The 14,126-nt window shown below is 50.7% G+C and overlaps 1 protein-coding gene across 1 annotated transcript in view; it reads left to right on the forward strand.

Moving 5' to 3' along the window:
* orc2 (origin recognition complex, subunit 2) overlaps window positions 1–14,126 on the forward strand; it is a 309,274-nt gene that overhangs the window by 62,458 nt on the left and 232,690 nt on the right. The gene's annotated exons all lie outside the window — the stretch shown is intronic.

The following is a 14,126-nucleotide window of genomic DNA, read 5'->3' on the forward strand; positions in this document are numbered from 1 at the left end:
CACAGAAACAAGCCTTTGAATTACAGTCAGTTACAGTACAGGAACAGCCGATCTAATCAGTCTGTTACAGTAAAGAAACAACCCATCAAAGCACAGTCTGTTACAGTACAGAAACAGACCATCTCGTCAGTCTGTTACAGGACAGAGGCAGCCCATTCAATCCTAGTCCGTTACAGTACAGTAACAGACCATTCAATCCCAGTCTGTTACAGTACAGAAACAGACCATCGAAGCACAGTCTGTTACAGGACAGATTCAGCCCTTCAGATCGCAGTCTGTTACAATACAGAGACAGCCCATTCAATCCCAGTCAGTTACAGTACAGAAACAGACCATTGAATCAGTTGCAGTACAGAAACAGGCCTTTGAATCACAGTCGGTTACAGTACAGAAAACAACCCATTGAATCACTGTCTGTTCCTATGGACCGGAGGGTAGCTAATGTAACACCATTTTTAAAAAAAGGAGAGAGAAAACGGGTAATTATAGACTGGTTAGCCTGACATCAGTGGTGGGGAAAATGTTGGAATCAATTATTAAAGATGAAATAACAGCGCATTTGGAAAGCAGTGACAGGATCAGTCCAAGTCAGCATGGATTTATGAAAGGGAAATCATGCTTGACAAATCTTCTGGAATTTTTTGAGGATGTAACTGGTAGAGTGGGCAAGAGAGAACCAGTAGATGTGGTGTATTTGGACTTTCAAAAGGCTTTTGACAAGGTCCCACACAAGAGATTAGTGTGCAAAATTAAAGCACATGGTATTGGGGGTAATGTACTGATGTGGATAGAGAACTGGTTGGCAGACAGGAAGCAGAGAGTCAGGAATAAACGGGTCCTTTTCAGAATGGCAGGCAGTGACTAGTGGGGTGCCACAGGGCTCAGCTATTTACAATATACATGAATGATTTTGATGAAGGAATTGAGTGTAATATCGCCAAGTTTGCAGATGACACTAGCTGGGTGGCGTTGTGAGCTGTGAGGAGGCTGCAGGGTGACTTGAACAGGTTAGGTGAGTGGGCAAATGCATGGCAGATGCAGCATATAATGTGGATAAATGTGAGGTTATCCACTTTGGTGGCAAAAACACGAAGGCAGAATATTATCTGAAAGGCGGCAGATTAGGAAAAGGGGAGGTGCATCGAGACCTGGGTGTCATGGTACATCAGTCATTGAAAGTTGGCATGCAGGTACAGCAGGTGGTGAAGGCGGCAAATGGTATGTTGGCCTTTATAGCTAGGGGATAAGAGTATAGGAGCAGGGAGGTCTTACTGCAGTTGTACAGGGTCTTGGTGAGACCTCACCTGGAATAGTGTGTTCAGTTTTGGTCTCCTAATCTGAGGAAGGACGTTCTTGCTATTGAGGGAGTGCAGCGAAGGTTCACCAGTCTGAGTTCCGGGATGGCAGGACTGACATATGAGGAGAGACTGGATCGACTGGGCCTGTATTCACTGGAGTTTAGAAGGATGAGAGGGGATCTCATAGAAACATATAAAATTCTGACGGGATTAGACAGGTTAGATGCAGGAAGAATGTTCCCGATGTTGGGGAAATCCAGAACCAGGGGTCACAGTCTAAGGAAAAGGGATAAGCCATTTAGGACTGAGATGAGGAAAAACTTCACTCAGAGAGTTGTTAACCTGTGGAATTCTCTTCCGCAGAGAATTGTTGATGTCAGTTCATTGGATATATTCAAGAGTTAGATATGGCCCTTATAGCTAAAGGGATCAAGGTGTATGGAGAGAAAGCAGGAAAGGGGTACTGAGCTGAATGATCAGACATGATCTTATTGAATGATGGTGCAGGCTCGAATGGCCTACTCCTGCACCTATTTTCTATGTTTGTATGTTACAGTACAGAAACAGACCATTGAATCAGTATGCTACAGTACAGAAACAGCCCACTGAATCACAGTCTGCTACAGTACGGAAACAGACCATCTCAGTGTGCTACAGTACAGAAACAGACCATCTCATCAGTGTGCTAGAGTACAGAAACAGACCATCTCAGTGTGCTACAGTACAGAAACAGACCATCTCATCACAGTGTGCTACAGTACAGAAACAGCCCATTGAATCAGTGTGCTACAGTACAGAAACAGCCCATTGAATCACAGTGTGCTACAGTACAGAAACAGACCATCTCATCAGTGTGCTACAGTACAGAAACAGACCATCTCATCACAGTGTACTACAGTACAGAAACAGCCCATTGAATCACAGTCTGCTACAGTACAGAAACAGCCCACTTAATCACAGTCTGCTACAGTACAGAAACAGCCCACTGAATCACAGTGTGCTACAGTACAGAAACAACCCATTGAATCACAGTCTGCTACAGTACAGAAACAGCCCACTGAATCACAGTCTGCTACAGTACAGAAACAGACCATCTCAGTGTGCTACAGTACAGAAACAGACCATCTCATCAGTGTGCTACAATACAGAAAAAGACCATCGAATCACAGTTACATTACAGAAACAAACCATCGAATCACAGTTACATTACAGAAACAAACCATCGAATCAGTCTGTTACAGTACATGCGGCACAGCCTGGTCTCCAGTCGTCTTGGATCCCCTTGCAACTGAACCAAGACTTTGCTCCGTTAAGCCCGTGTGGTGGCTGGTGTGCAACGGCCATTCCACGTTAAAAGAATTCACACACAGGCATCTTGCACCATTGAAAATGAGTTGATCAGTCACCCGAGTACTCATTTTTAGTGTGGAAGCAAGTCATCCTCGACCCCGAGGGACTGCCTATGATGATTGTTACAGTACAGAAATAACCATTGAATCAGTCTGTTACAGTACGGAAACAGCCCATCGAATCACAGTCTGTTAGTACAGAAACAGACCCTCGAATTACAATCTGATGCAGTTCAGAAACAGACCATCAAATCATAGTCTGTTATTGCAAAAACTGCCCATCTAATCAGTCTGTTACAGTACAGAAACAAGCCATCGAATCACAGTCTGTTCCGTGGGCCGCCCCGACATGTGTGAGAACACCACCGCAGGTCGGAGCTATAAATAGAGCTGAAGCACCGGGCCCTAGAACATCGTGGCAGAGGTGCGGCGAATGAGGGTACGGGGCCCAGAAGAGCCGAGGGCCCAGGGGAAGCACGGACCTGCCCACACTGCAATGTGTGTGCGCACTAGGTCCATGCAGCAGAGAAGGTCTCCAGTTGTCCTGGTTAATGCTTGCCACTGGATAAAGGCCTAGCTCTGTCAAGCCAATGTGGTGGCTGATGTGCAATGGATACCACACGTTAAAAAAAATTCTCGGACAGGCATTTTCCACCCCCTCAACTGGAGTTCAGGACAGGAACATCAGGTCCTTCACTGAAACGTCTGTGAACTCTCGTGGAAGCAAGTCATCCTCGTTCGAGGGACCGCCTATGATGTTCCGGTGCAGAGAGAAACATCGAAGCACAGTTTGTTACAGTACGGAAACAGCTCTTCAAATCGCAGTCAGTTACAGTACAGAAACAGACCATCGAAACCGAAAGACCTGCATTTATATAGCGCCTTTCACGACCACCGAACGACTCCAAGCGCTTTACAGCCAATTAAGTACTTTTGCAGTGTAGTCACTGTTGCAGTGTGGGAATCAGATTGTTACAATACAGAAACAGACCATCGAATCAAAAGTCTGTTATATTGCAGAAAGAGGCCACTGAATCAAAGTCTGTTACAGTACAGAAACAGCCCATTGAATCAGTCTGTTACAGTACAGAAACAGCCCATCGAATCAGGCGGTTACAGTAAACAAACAGCCCATCGAATCACAGGCTGTTACAGAACAGAAATCACCCATTGAATCAGTCTGTCACAGTACAGAAACAGACCATTTAATCCCAGTCAGCTACAGTACAGAACAGCCCAGTGAATCACCATGTTACAGTACAGAAACAGCTCTTTGAATCCTAGTCTGTTACAGTACAGAAACAGGCCATCGAATCATAGTTTGTTACAGTACAGAAACAGACCATCGAATCACGGTCTGTTACAGTCCGTCAGCAGGCCGGGGCCATTGGAGGGAGCAGCGTGCGATGACCCGGCCCGGAAATTGGCACGGTCCGGGCCTGCAAGACCATCAGCAGGCCGGGGCCATTGGAGGGAGCAGTGTGCAGCGGCATACCACTGCAGGGAGCAGCACGTGCTGCTGCAGGAGGGCGACAGCTACAAAGCCAGGTCACTGATTGCAGTGCGGGCAGGTGCAGCAGGAGGGGCGAAGGAGCGGCAAGAGTCCATAGAGGGAAATGACCAGGGCCCAGGAGAGGCGTAAATCTGGGGCCCAGAAGAGGCGACGGCCCAGGGGCAACATGGGCCAGCCCACACCGCGATGTGTGTGCGCGCTCGGTCTGTGCAGCAGAGCTGGTCTCCAGTTAGTCTTGGGTAATCCTTGCCACTGTACCAAAAGCTAGCTCCACACGTTAAAAAAATCCAAGCACAGGCACCTTCCACCCTTCATGATGTAGTTCGGGATCTGGAATATTAGGTCCTTCATTGAAACACCTGTGAACTCATCCCTTTTTGGCGTGGAAGCAAGTCATCCTCGCTTCGAGGGACTGCCTATGATGATGATGATGATGATACAGTACAGAAATGGACCACTGAATCATACTCTGTTACAGTACAGAAACAGTGCATTCTGCGCATCAGTTTGTTGGTGTTCATCTCTACAGGAACTACCCATTGTACTCCTAATTTCGTGTGTGCCCTCCTTACCCTTCAATGTTCCTCTTTCAAGCAACTATCTATTTTTAAAGTATTTATGGACTCTGCTTTAATAAGTCTATGGCAGACGATTCCACATTCAAATTCCCTCTGATTGAAGACATTTTTTCTTCGATCCCCTTCATAATTCTTTTTCTGTTCATCTTGAATTTCTGTGCCACTTGTTCCTGTCTCATAACGAATGGAAACAACCCATTACTGTTTACCTCATCGTATCCCTTCATAATCATCACATCGTCCCTTAATCCTAGGGAAAAAGACCAAACTTGTCAAGTCTCTCTTAATATCCATAACCTCTCACTCCTGGTAACATCCTAATGAATATACCTGCATCTTTTCCATTGTTTTTATATTCTTCCCGTCATGAGGTGCCCAAAACTTCACATAATTCTCCAACTGCAGCTTCCGGTCCAGTACAAGTTCCACATGAGCTTCCGCTTCTGTGTCCTGTGATTCTGGATACAAAACTCAAGGAAGCCCTTTGCCTTTTTATGCCCTTCCCTACCCACACTGCCACCTTTAATGACCCGGGTATCTGCAACCAAGGGACCCGAGGACAGGATGCACAGGAAAGGTTTGTATTCCCTGGAGTTGAAAAGATTGAGGGGTGACCTGATTGAGGTGTTTAAAACGTTAAAAAGATTTGATAGGATAGAGAGAAAGAAACAATTTCCTCTGATGGGGGAATCCAGTACAAGATGCCATAACCTTAAAATTAGTTAGGCTGTTCAGGGATACAAGCAGGGAGCAGTTTTTTTTGCACAAAGGGTAGTAGAAATCTGGAACTTTCTCCCGCAAAAGGTTGTTGAGGCTGGGGCTCAATTGAAAATGTTCAAAACTAAGATTGTTAGATTTTGGTTGGATAATATCAAGGATATGAAGAGAAAGAACTTTCATGACCTCAGGAAGTCCCAATGCGCTTTTCAGCCAATGAAATACTTTTGAAGTGTAGTCACTGTTGTAATGCAGGAAACGCAAACTGTTGCAATGTATGGAATGAAGGTTGGTAAATGGAATTAAGATACAGATCAGCTGTAATCTAATTAAATGATGAAACAGGCTCGAGGGGCTGAATGTTCCTTTGATCTCTCTGTTCTTCAACTCCATTTACTATTTTACCATATAAAATGTTTCTATTTTTACCTCAATATATTACTATTGTGTTCCTAACACAGATGAGACTGCACACAGGGAGGTTAAAGTAACAGTGACCTCAATCTTTAATAAGGCACTCCAGAGTGAGGAACAGCTCTTAGCGGCCAGTTTATATACAGTGCTCCCAAGGGATGCTGGGATCCCTTGGGACTTCAGGAGATGAGCTCCCTAGTGGTGGCACATGGGAGTGCATGCTTTACAAAAAGGTGGTGTCTGCTGTGGGTTGTTCAGGGCAGTCTGTGAATCGCAGCCTCGTTTGGTCCAGGTGCTTTCTGCAAATTTGTCCATTGTCTAGTTTGACAATAAACACCCTATTCCCTTCTTTAGCTATCACCGTGCCCGCGATCCACTTGGGACCATGTCCATAGTTTAGCACATACACAGGGTCATTCAGATCAATTTCCCGTGACACAGTGGCGCGACTATCGTTTACATTTTATTGCTGCCGCCTGCTCTCTACTTGATTACGCAGGTTGGGTGAACCAGCGAGAGTCTGGTTTTAAGTGTCCTTTTCATGAGTAGCTCAGCCGGGGGCACCCCCGTGAGCGAGTGGGGTCTCGTGCGGTAGCTGAGCAGTACTCGGGACAGGCGGGTTTTGAGTGAGCCTTCTGTGACTCGTTTAAGGCTCTGTTTGATGGTTTGTACTGCCCGCTCTGCCTGCCCATTGGAGGCTGGTTTAAACGGGGCCAAGGTGACATGTTTGATCCCATTGCAGGTCATGAATTCTTTAAATTCGGCACTGGTGAAACATGGCCCGTTGTCATTGACCAGTATGTCAGGCAGGCCATGGGTGGCAAACATGGCCCTCAGGCTTTCAATGGTGGCAGTGGCGGTGCTTCCCGACATTATTTCACATTCAATCCATTTTGAAAAAGCATCCACCACCACCAGGAACATTTTACCGAGAAACAGGCCCGCATAGTCGACATGGATCCTTGACCATGGTCTGGAGGGCCAGGACCACAAACATACGCTGCATTGCCGTACACAGGACTCTAAGTCAGAGTCGATACCGGGCCACCACACGTGGGATCTGGCTATCGCTTTCATCATTACTATACCTGAGTGTGTGCTGTGGAGATCCGAGATGAATGTCTCCGTGCCCTTCTTTGGTAGCACTACGCGGTTACCCCACAACAGGCAGTCTGCCTGAATGGACAGTTCGTCCTTTCACCGCTTGATTGGCTCTTGCATTTCAACGGGGATGCTGGCCCAGCTCCCATGCAGTACACAGTTTTTTTTACTAGGGACAGCAGAGGATCTTGGCTGGTCCAAGTCCTAATCTGGCGGGCCGTGACAGGTGATTTATCATTTTCAAACGTTTCCATGACCATCAACAAGTCTGCGGGCTGCACCACCATCAACAAGTTTGCAGGCTGTGCCATTTCCACCCCCAATGGTAGCCAACTGAGAGCATTTGCACAGTTCTCGGTGCCTGGCCTGAGGCGGATGGTATAGTTATACGCTGATAGTGCGAGTGCCCACCTTTGTATGCGGGCTGAGGCATTAGTATTTATCCCCTTGTTTTCAGCAAACAGGGATGTGAAGGGCTTGTGATCGGTTTCCAGCTCAAATTTGAGGCCACACAGGTACTGATGTATTTTCTTTGCCCCGAACACACACGCTAATGTCTCTTTCTCAATCATGCTGAAGGCCCTCTCGGCCTTAGACAAGCTCCTGGAAGCATAGGCGACAGGTTGCAACTTCCCCGCAACGTTAGCTTGTTGTAATACACACCCGACTCCGTATGACGACGCGTCACATGCTAGCACAAGTCTTTTACACGGGTTATACAATACAAGCAGCTTGTTGGAGAATAAAATGTTTCTGGCTTTCTCAAAAGCAATTACTTGTTTTTTTTCCCCATACCCAGTTCTCACTTTTGCGCAATAACACATGTACAGGCTCTAAGAGGGTGCTAACCCCGGTAGGATGTTACCAAAATAGTTGAGGAGTCCCAGGAACGACCGCAGCTCCGTGACGTTCTGTGGCCTGGGCGTGTTCCTGATAGCCTCTGTCTTGGCATCTGTGGGCCGAATGCCGTCCGCCGCGATCTTTCTCCCCAAAAACTCCACTTCTGTTGCCATGAAGACGCATTTCGACCTCTTCAGCCGCAGCCCTACGCGATCCAGTCGCTGGAGGACCTCCTCCAGGTTTTGTAGGTGCTCGGCGGTGTCCCGACCCGTGACCAATACGTCGTCCTGAAAGACCACTGTGTGGTACCGACTTGAGTAGGCTCTCCATGTTTCTCTGGAAGATCGCTGCAGCCAACCGAATTCCAAACGGGCATCGTAGATGAACAGTCCCTTGTGCATGTTGATGCAGGTGAGGCCCTTCGAAGACTCCTCCAGCTCCTGCATCATGTAGGCCGAAGTCAACCTCCTGCCAGCGTCGTAAATAGGTCGTCTGTCTTAGGTAGCGGGTATTGGTCCTGCAGCGAGAAACGATTAATAGTTACGCGGCAAATCCTGACCATGCCATCACTTTTGAGTACTGGAACAATCGGGCTGGCCCACTCGCTGAATTCCACTGGGGAGATGATGCCCTCGCGTTGCAACCTGTCCAGCTCGATTTCCACTCTCTCCCTCATCATGTGAGGTACCACTCACGCCTTGTGTTGAATGGATCATGCCTCTGGGACCAAGTGGATCCGCACCTTCGCCCCGGAAAAGGTTCCAATGCCTGGCTCAAAAAGGGAAAGAAATTTGTTCAGAACTTGGGTAACATGAGGCCTCATCGACATGTGATAGCGCTCGGATGTCATCCCAGTTCCAGCAGATTTTGCCCAGCCAGCTCCTTCCAAGCAGTGTGGGGCCATCGCCCAGGACAATCCAGAGTGGCAGTTCACAACGCCAACAAGGTGTGAATTGCCTTGCATTCATCCTTTGTTGGGGACTCTGAGTCATCTGGGTCACCTGAAGCCTGCTGGCAGTTGCAGACTCGTGGGTTCTGCCCTGTACACTTCTGCTCGCAAACACAGTTCCAGTTAATTTATGAACATTGCCTGCACTTGTGTGCTGAGGGATTTGTTTGGTGTTATCACTGGTGGACATAAACGCCTGTGGTATCGCAATGGCCTTACTGAAGGTTGGTGTCTCTGCAGTCAAAAGTTTTCGTAGGATGGTCTCGTGGCCAATGCCCAGTACAAAAAAGTCTCTGAGCATTTGCTCCAGGTAGCCATCAAACTCACATTGTCCTGCAAGGCACCTTTGCTCGGCGACGTAGCTTGCCACTTCCTGACCTTCAGATCGCTGGCACGTGTAGAACCGATACCTCGCCATCAGCACGCTCTCCCTCGGGTTAAGATGCTCTCGAACCTGTGTACACAGCTCCTCATGTGATTTATCTGTGGGTTTCACCGGAGCCAGAAGATTCTTCATGAGGCTGTAGGTCGGTGCCTTGCAGACTGTGAGGAGGACCGCTCTCCTTTTTGCAGCGCTTCCTTCTCCGTCCAGCTCGTTGGCTACAAAGTACTGGTCTAGCCGTTCGACATAGGCTTCCCAGTCCTCACCCTCTGAGAACTTCTCCAGGATGCCCACAGTTTGCTGCATCTTTGCGTTGGATTCGTATTCTCGTCGCCAGTTATTATGTTCCTAACACAGATGAGGCTGCACACAGGGAGGTTAAAGTAACAGTGACCTCAGTCTTTATTAAGACACTCCAGAGTGAGGAACAGGCCTTAGGGGCCAGTTTATATACAGTGCTCACAAGGGATGCTGGGATCCCTTGGGACTTCAGGGGATGAGCTCCCTGGCGGCGGAACATTGGAGTGCATGCTTTACAGATACACAACAATTACCTCATACATTTCTACATTCAACTGCATCGACCCATAATGCTCACCTGTCTATGTCCTCATACAGGGCCCAAATTTCTCCAGGAGTTGCTCTGCTTTTTTTTTTTGGAGCGACTTGATTTTTCTGGAGTATCTTAAAAATCCCCATTCGGCACATTTCATTTGTGCCAGTGTAAGTGAGTTCGTTAGGATTTTTAAGTTTAGTTTTTTTTCAAAAAGCTGGTGTTACCAGCCACGTACACCTGTTTTGGCCATTTAAGCCATTTGGACAGCTAATAGTTGCTCGAAACTAACTTAGGCCAGCTTGCTCCAAAAAAAAACAGAGCAACTCCTGGAGAAATTTGAGCCCTGTATGAGGACATAGACAGGTGAGCATTATGGGTCGATGCAGTTGAATGTAGAAATGTTTGAGGTAATTGTTGTGTATCTGGAAAGCATGCACTCCAATGTTCCGCCACCAGGAAGCTCATCCCCTGAAGTCCCAAGGAATCCCAGCATCCCTTGGGAGCACTGTATGTAAGCCGGCCCCGAAGGCCTGTTCCTCACTTGTGGCCATACAAAAAACCCTTGCGGAGAGTTAAGAAATCAGCGCAAGTAACCAGAGATCGGGGGGGGGGGGTGCGGTAAGGGAAGCGGAAAGGACCTTGCAAAGCGCAACAACATTCAAGAAGCATAAAAACTATCAATAATAAAAAATAAAGAAACAAAAAATAAAACTCAAGTCCTACCTTCATAACTTGGCCCAGGAAGTCAGCGGGCCTGCCGGTGCGAGAGGGGATAGGTGCGGGTGGGTGGGAAGCCCGAGCGGGAGAGAGCACATAGGTAACTGGCTACACACAACACACAGCAGGCTGGGCTCGTAGAGCACAGAGGCTGCAGGAGTCAACTCCGAGGGACTGGTGGACTTCACTCTCCGAGGACTGCGGACTTCCCCCTCCACACCCCCCCGATCAAAACACACTCTTCCCCGCCCCCAACCCGGATCAAAACTCTTCCCCCACCAACCGCCCCCCCCACATCAAAACTCTCCTCCTCCTCCCCCCGCCCACACCATCAAAACTCTCCTCCTCCTCCCCCCCGACCCCGTCAAAACTCCCCTCCTCCTCCCCCCCGTCAGAACTCTCCTCCTCCTCCACCCCCCATCAAAACTCTCCTCCTCCTCCCACCCCCCCGTCAAAACTCTCCTCCTCCTCACCCCCTGTCAAAACTCTCCTCCTCCTCCTCCGCCTCCCCCCTGTCAAAACTCTCCTCCTCCTCGCCCGTCAAAACTCTCCTCCTCCCATCAAAACTCTCCACCTCCTCCCCCCCCATCAAAACTCTCCTCTTCCGCCCCCCCCAGCATCAAAACACTCTTCCTCCTCCCCCCCCCACCCATCAAAACTCTCCTCCTCCTCCCCCCCGTCAGAACTCTCCTCCTCCTCCTCCACCCCCCATCAAAACTCTCCTCCTCCTCCCACACCCCCGTCAAAACTCTCCTCCTCCTCACCCCCTGTCAAAACTCTCCTCCTCCTCCCCCCTGTCAAAACTCTCCTCCTCCTCCTCCCCCGTCAAAACTCTCCTCCTCCTCCTCCCCCCTGTCAAAACTCTCCTCCTCCTCCCCCCTGTCAAAACTCTCCTCCTCCTCCTCCTCCTCCCCCCTGTCAAAACTCTCCTCCTCCTCCTCCTCCTCCCCCCTGTCAAAACTCTCCTCCTCCTCCTCCCCACTGTCAAAACTCTCCTCCTCCTCCTCCTCCCCCCTGTCAAAACTCTCCTCCTCCTCCTCCCCCCTGTCAAAACTCTCCTCCTCCTCACCCCCTGTCAAAACTCTCCTCCTCCTCCTCCCCCCTGTCAAAACTCTCCTCCTCCTCCTCCCCCCTGTCAAAACTCTCCTCCTTCCATCAAAACTCTCCACCTCCTCCCCCCCCATCAAATCTCTCCTCCTCCGCCCCCCCCACCATCAAAACACTCTTCCTCCTCCTCCCCCCACCCATCAAAACTCTCCTCCTCCTCCCCCCCATCAAAACTCTCCTCCTCCCCCCCCAACCCCCTATCAAAACACTCCTCCTCCTACCCCCCAATCAAAACTCTCCTCCTCCTCCTCCCCCCCGCCATCAAAACACTGCTCCTCCTCCCCCCCCATCAAAACACTCCTCCTCTCCCCTCCATCAAAACTCTCCTCCTCCCGCCCCCCCCATCAAAACTCTCTTCCTCCACTCCCCCCCATCAAAACTCTCCTCCTCCTCCCCCCCCATCAAAACTCTCCTCCTCCCCCCCCAACCCCCCATCAAAACACTCCTCCTCCTCCCCCCATCAAAACTCTCCCCCTCCTCCTCCCCCCCGCCATCAAAACACTGCTCCACCTCCCCACCCCCACCCCCATCAAAACACTCCTCCTCTCCCCTCCATCAAAACTCTCCTCCTCCCGCCCCCCCCCCATCAAAACTCTCCTCCTCCTCTCCCCCCCATCAAAACTCTCCTCCTCCTCCCTCCCATCAAAACTCTCCTTCTTCCCCCCCACAACCCCCCATCAAAACACTCCTCCTCCTCCCCCCCCATCAAAACTCTCCTCCTCCTCCTCCTCCTCCCACACCCCCCATCAAAACTCTCCTCCTCCTCTCCCCCCAATCAAAACTCTCCACCTCCTCCTCCCACCCCCCGCCCCATCCCCCCATCAAAACTCTCATCCTCCTCCTCCCCCCCACCATCAAAACTCTCCTCCTCCTAACCCCACCATCAAAACTCTCCTCCTTCCACCCCCCCCCATCAAAACTCTCCTCCTTCCACCCCCCCATCAAAACTCTCCTCCTCCTCCCCCCCCCCATCAAAACTCTCCTCCTCCCCTCCCCCACCCCATCAAAACTCTCCTCCTCCTCCTCTCCCCCCATCAAAACTCTCCTCCTCCTCCTCTCCCCCCATCAAAACTCTCCTCCTCCTCCACTCCCCCCATCAAAACTCTCCTCCTCCTCCTTCTCTCCCGCCCCATCAAAACTCTCCTCCTCCTCCTCCCCCCCAATCAAAACTCTCCTCCTCCTCCTCCCCCCCTCCCATCAAAACTCTCCTCCTCCTCCCCCGACCACCATCAAAACTCTCCTCCTCCTCACCCCCCATCCCCCCTATAAACACTCTCCTCCTCCTCCACACCCCCATCCCCCCATCAAAACTCTCGTCCTCCTACCCCCACCATCAAAACTCTCCTACTCCTCCTCCCCCCCCATCAAATCTCTCCTCCTCCTCCTACCCCCCGCCATCAAAACTCTCCTCCTCCTCCCCCAACGCCATCAAAGCTCTCCTCCTCCTCGCCCCCCCCATCAAAACTCTCCTCCTCCTCCTCCCCCATCAAAACTCTCCTCCTCCTCCTCCTGCCCCCCCCCATCAAAACTCTCCTCCTCCTCCTCCCACCCCCCCGTCAAAACTCTCCTCCTCCTCACCCCCTGTCAAAACTCTCCTCCTCCTCCGCCTCCCCCCTGTCAAAACTCTCCTCCTCCTCCCCCGTCAAAACTCTCCTCCTCCCATCAAAACTCTCCACCTCCTCCCCCCCCATCAAAACTCTCCTCCTCCGCCCCCCCCCCCACCATCAAAACACTCTTCCTCCTCCCCACCTCACCCATCAAAACTCTCCTCCTCCTCCCCCCCCCCCGAGAGAACTCTCCTCCTCCTCCTCCACCCCCCATCAAAACTCTCCTCCTCCTCCCACACCCCCGTCAAAACTCTCCTCCTCCTCCTCACCCCCTGTCAAAACTCTCCTCCTCCTCCTCCTCCCCCCTGTCAAAACTCTCCTCCTCCTCCTCCCCCCTGTCAAAACTCTCCTCCTCCTCCCTGTCAAAACTCTCCTCCTCCTCCTCCCCTGTCAAAACTCTCCTCCTCCTCCCCCCTGTCAAAACTCTCCTCCTCCCCCCTGTCAAAACTCTCCTCCTCCTCCCTGTCAAAACTCTCCTCCTCCTCCTCCCCCCTGTCAAAACTCTCCTCCTCCTCACCCCCTGTCAAAACTCTCCTCCTCCTCCCCCCTGTCAAAACTCTCCTCCTCCTCCCCCCTGTCAAAACTCTCCTCCTTCCATCAAAACTCTCCACCTCCTCCCCCCCCCATCAAATCTCTCCTCCTCCGCCCCCCCCACCATCAAAACACTCTTCCTCCTCCTCACCCCACCCATCAAAACTCTCCTCCTCCTCCCCCCCAATCAAAACTCTCCTCCTCCTCCCCCCCGCCATCAAAACACTGCTCCTCCTCCCCCCCCATCAAAACACTCCTCCTCTCCCCTCCATCAAAACTCTCCTCCTCCCGCCCCCCCCATCAAAACTCTCTTCCTCCACTCCCCCCCATCAAAACTCTCCTCCTCCTCCTCCCCCCCCATCAAAACTCTCCTCCTCCCCCCCCAACCCCCCATCAAAACACTCCTCCTCCTCCCCCCCCAACCCCCCATCAAAACACTCCTCCTCCTCCCCCCATCAAAACTCTCC

This window comes from Pristiophorus japonicus, chromosome 3 (genome assembly GCF_044704955.1).
Source record: "Pristiophorus japonicus isolate sPriJap1 chromosome 3, sPriJap1.hap1, whole genome shotgun sequence".
NCBI classification, from domain to species: Eukaryota; Metazoa; Chordata; class Chondrichthyes; family Pristiophoridae; genus Pristiophorus; species Pristiophorus japonicus.